This window comes from Lithobates pipiens, unplaced genomic scaffold (genome assembly GCF_037356315.1).
Source record: "Lithobates pipiens isolate NorthernLeopardFrog02 unplaced genomic scaffold, aLitPip1_a1.2 Scaffold_8, whole genome shotgun sequence".
Taxonomy (NCBI): Eukaryota; Metazoa; Chordata; class Amphibia; order Anura; family Ranidae; genus Lithobates; species Lithobates pipiens.
Genome location: NW_027507903.1, coordinates 568,384,079 through 568,389,078, shown reverse-complemented (window position 1 = coordinate 568,389,078; position 5,000 = coordinate 568,384,079). Strand labels below are relative to the sequence as shown.

The 5,000-nt window shown below is 46.1% G+C and overlaps 2 non-coding genes across 2 annotated transcripts; one reads left to right on the top strand and one right to left on the bottom strand.

Annotated features, from left to right (window-relative positions):
• Window positions 1–1,350: 1,350 nt before the first annotated feature.
• Window positions 1,351–1,422, bottom strand: TRNAE-UUC (transfer RNA glutamic acid (anticodon UUC)). The gene has a single exon. It is a non-coding gene; the product is annotated as a tRNA-Glu (tRNA).
• Window positions 1,423–4,881: 3,459 nt separating this feature from the next.
• TRNAM-CAU (transfer RNA methionine (anticodon CAU)) lies at window positions 4,882–4,954 on the top strand. Its single transcript has one exon. It is a non-coding gene; the product is annotated as a tRNA-Met (tRNA).
• Window positions 4,955–5,000: the final 46 nt, after the last annotated feature.

Here is a 5,000-nt window from a genome sequence, read left to right as displayed (position 1 = left end):
GCCAAAGCGCGTGCATGAGCCATTAGTTGCTGGATGAACTTCAGCTTGCCCTGTGAGTTCCTGTGTTCCTGATAGTATTTCATTTCCTGTCCTGACCCGGCTTGACCTGTCTTGTCTGCATCCCTGGCTTTGACCCTTGGTACTTTGACAACAAGGGAATGATTGGAGGTTACAATGGAAAAACAGCTTTGAGGTTTCAGCACTAGGAGTGTGCGGGTCGTTAAAAGGACTTGCATTTCCCATACCGGGAGTCGAACCCAGGCCGCCTGGGTGAAAACCAGGAATCCTAACCGCTAGACCATATGGGAAAACTAGCTGCCTTGTTTTGAGAAAAATAGAGAAAACCAAAGGGAAAAAAAGATGTGCCACCGCCATCAGCTTCCAAGTATGGTGGCCAGCTATGACACACATATCACTTTCACTAATTGGCCTCGTTAGCGCAGCAGGTAGCGCGGTCAGTCTCATAATCTGAAGGTCGTGAGTTCGATCCTCACACGAGGCACTACTCTCTAACCATTTTGTGAGCCTTGGGGTCCTTAATCTATGAAAAACACTACTCTTCATCCCTTAGGTCTTGTAGGAAACCATATGGATGGAAAATTGACCGGAAGATCAAGCTTTCAGTGCTCTTTTGCCTTCCACCATATTCCACCCAGCTAAAATCTTTAGCTCTGCATCCAACAGACCTTGCAAGATACAATGTCTACTCATCCTGGAACAACAGAGGCATTTTCCATCTATGTGACATGCTTCCCTTAGTTTCATCACACAGAAAGAACAAAGCACCGAGGAATTCAAAAGGGCTTTTTCAAAGGTGTGGAAAAAAAAGATGATGTCTCTGTCAGAGAATGGTTTGCAGAAGATTGGCACATAGATATTTGCCAATGCAAATGTGCAGAAGAGCGAGAACGGCCGAGAAACTTCATGTGCTAGTACGCATGTGCGTACGCCAAAGCGCACACAATGCGTGACAATTTCTGGTGCCCAGTGGCCTATTTAAAGCTAGCAGCATAAGCCATTAGTTGCTGGATGATCTTCAGCTTCCCCTGTGAGTTCCTGTGATCCTGATATTATTCATGTGTGAAAATTCATGTGCCAGTGCGCATATACGTACGCCAAAGCGCGTGCATGAGCCATTAGTTGCTGGATGAACTTCAGCTTGCCCTGTGAGTTCCTGTGTTCCTGATAGTATTTCATTTCCTGTCCTGACCCGGCTTGACCTGTCTTGTCTGCATCCCTGGCTTTGACCCTTGGTACTTTGACAACAAGGGAATGATTGGAGGTTACAATGGAAAAACAGCTTTGAGGTTTCAGCACTAGGAGTGTGCGGGTCGTTAAAAGGACTTGCATTTCCCATACCGGGAGTCGAACCCGGGCCGCCTGGGTGAAAACCAGGAATCCTAACCGCTAGACCATATGGGAAAACTAGCTGCCTTGTTTTGAGAAAAATAGAGAAAACCAAAGGGAAAAAAAGATGTGCCACCGCCATCAGCTTCCAAGTATGGTGGCCAGCTATGACACACATATCACTTTCACTAATTGGCCTCGTTAGCGCAGCAGGTAGCGCGTCAGTCTCATAATCTGAAGGTCGTGAGTTCGATCCTCACACGGTGCACTACTCTCTAATCGTTTTGTGAGCCTTGGGGTCCTTAATCTATGAAAAACACTACTCTTCATCCCTTAGGTCTTGTAGGAAACCATATGGATGGAAAATTGACCGGAAGATCAAGCTTTCAGTGCTCTTTTGCCTTCCACCATATTCCACCCAGCTAAAATCTTTAGCTCTGCATCCAACAGACCTTGCAAGATACAATGTCTACTCATCCTGGAACAACAGAGGCATTTTCCATCTATGTGACATGCTTCCCTTAGTTTCATCACACAGAAAGAACAAAGCACCGAGGAATTCAAAAGGGCTTTTTCAAAGGTGTGGAAAAAAAAGATGATGTCTCTGTCAGAGAATGGTTTGCAGAAGATTGGCACATAGATATTTGCCAATGCAAATGTGCAGAAGAGCGAGAACGGACGAGAAAGTTCATGTGCTAGTACGCATGTGCGTACGCCAAAGCGCACACAATGCGTGACAATTTCTGGTGCCCAGTGGCCTATTTAAAGCTAGCAGCATAAGCCATTAGTTGCTGGATGATCTTCAGCTTCCCCTGTGAGTTCCTGTGATCCTGATATTATTCATGTGTGAAAATTCATGTGCCAGTGCGCATATACGTACGCCAAAGCGCGTGCATGAGCCATTAGTTGCTGGATGAACTTCAGCTTGCCCTGTGAGTTCCTGTGTTCCTGATAGTATTTCATTTCCTGTCCTGACCCGGCTTGACCTGTCTTGTCTGCATCCCTGGCTTTGACCCTTGGTACTTTGACAACAAGGGAATGATTGGAGGTTACAATGGAAAAACAGCTTTGAGGTTTCAGCACTAGGAGTGTGCGGGTCGTTAAAAGGACTTGCATTTCCCATACCGGGAGTTGAACCCGGGCCGCCTGGGTGAAAACCAGGATTCCTAAACGCTAGACCATATGGGAAAACTAGCTGCCTTGTTTTGAGAAAAATAGAGAAAACCAAAGGGAAAAAAAGATGTGCCACCGCCATCAGCTTCCAAGTATGGTGGCCAGCTATGACACACATATCACTTTCACTAATTGGCCTCGTTAGCGCAGCAGGTAGCGCGTCAGTCTCATAATCTGAAGGTCGTGAGTTCGATCCTCACATGGTGCACTACTCTCTAATCGTTTTGTGAGCCTTGGGGTCCTTAATCTATGAAAAACACTACTCTTCATCCCTTAGGTCTTGTAGGAAACCATATGGATGGAAAATTGACCGGAAGATCAAGCTTTCAGTGCTCTTTTGCCTTCCACCATATTCCACCCAGCTAAAATCTTTAGCTCTGCATCCAACAGACCTTGCAAGATACAATGTCTACTCATCCTGGAACAACAGAGGCATTTTCCATCTATGTGACATGCTTCCCTTAGTTTCATCACACAGAAAGAACAAAGCACCGAGGAATTCAAAAGGGCTTTTTCAAAGGTGTGGAAAAAAAAGATGATGTCTCTGTCAGAGAATGGTTTGCAGAAGATTGGCACATAGATATTTGCCAATGCAAATGTGCAGAAGAGCGAGAACGGCCGAGAAACTTCATGTGCTAGTACGCATGTGCGTACGCCAAAGCGCACACAATGCGTGACAATTTCTGGTGCCCAGTGGCCTATTTAAAGCTAGCAGCATAAGCCATTAGTTGCTGGATGATCTTCAGCTTCCCCTGTGAGTTCCTGTGATCCTGATATTATTCATGTGTGAAAATTCATGTGCCAGTGCGCATATACGTACGCCAAAGCGCGTGCATGAGCCATTAGTTGCTGGATGAACTTCAGCTTGCCCTGTGAGTTCCTGTGTTCCTGATAGTATTTCATTTCCTGTCCTGACCCGGCTTGACCTGTCTTGTCTGCATCCCTGGCTTTGACCCTTGGTACTTTGACAACAAGGGAATGATTGGAGGTTACAATGGAAAAACAGCTTTGAGGTTTCAGCACTAGGAGTGTGCGGGTCGTTAAAAGGACTTGCATTTCCCATACCGGGAGTCGAACCCGGGCCGCCTGGGTGAAAACCAGGAATCCTAACCGTTAGACCATATGGGAAAACTAGCTGCCTTGTTTTGAGAAAAATAGAGAAAACCAAAGGGAAAAAAAGATGTGCCACCGCCATCAGCTTCCAAGTATGGTGGCCAGCTATGACACACATATCCCTTTCACTAATTGGCCTCTTTAGCGCAGCAGGTAGAGCGTCAGTCTCATAATCTGAAGGTCGTGAGTTCGATCCTCACACGGGGCACTACTCTCTAACCATTTTGTGAGCCTTGGGGTCCTTAATCTATGAAAAACACTACTCTTCATCCCTTAGGTCTTGTAGGAAACCATATGGATGGAACATTGACCGGAAGATCAAGCTTTCAGTGCTCTTTTGCCTTCCACCATATTCCACCCAGCTAAAATCTTTAGCTCTGCATCCAACAGACCTTGCAAGATACAATGTCTACTCATCCTGGAACAACAGAGGCATTTTCCATCTATGTGACATGCTTCCCTTAGTTTCATCACACAGAAAGAACAAAGCACCGAGGAATTCAAAAGGGCTTTTTCAAAGGTGTGGAAAAAAAAGATGATGTCTCTGTCAGAGAATGGTTTGCAGAAGATTGGCACATAGATATTTGCCAATGCAAATGTGCAGAAGAGCGAGAACGGCCGAGAAACTTCATGTGCTAGTACGCATGTGCGTACGCCAAAGCGCACACAATGCGTGACAATTTCTGGTGCCCAGTGGCCTATTTAAAGCTAGCAGCATAAGCCATTAGTTGCTGGATGATCTTCAGCTTCCCCTGTGAGTTCCTGTGATCCTGATATTATTCATGTGTGAAAATTCATGTGCCAGTGCGCATATACGTACGCCAAAGCGCGTGCATGAGCCATTAGTTGCTGGATGAACTTCAGCTTGCCCTGTGAGTTCCTGTGTTCCTGATAGTATTTCATTTCCTGTCCTGACCCGGCTTGACCTGTCTTGTCTGCATCCCTGGCTTTGACCCTTGGTACTTTGACAACAAGGGAATGATTGGAGGTTACAATGGAAAAACAGCTTTGAGGTTTCAGCACTAGGAGTGTGCGGGTCGTTAAAAGGACTTGCATTTCCCATACCGGGAGTCGAACCCGGGGCGCCTGGGTGAAAACCAGGAATCCTAACCGCCAGACCATATGGGAAAACTAGCTACCTTGTTTTGAGAAAAATAGAGAAAACCAAAGGGAAAAAAAGATGTGCCACCGCCATCAGCTTCCAAGTATTGTGGCCAGCTATGACACACATATCACTTTCACTAATTGGCCTCGTTAGCGCAGCAGGTAGCGCGTCAGTCTCATAATCTGAAGGTCGTGAGTTCGATCCTCACACGGGGCACTACCCTCTAACCATTTTGTGAGCCTTGGGGTCCTTAATCTATGAA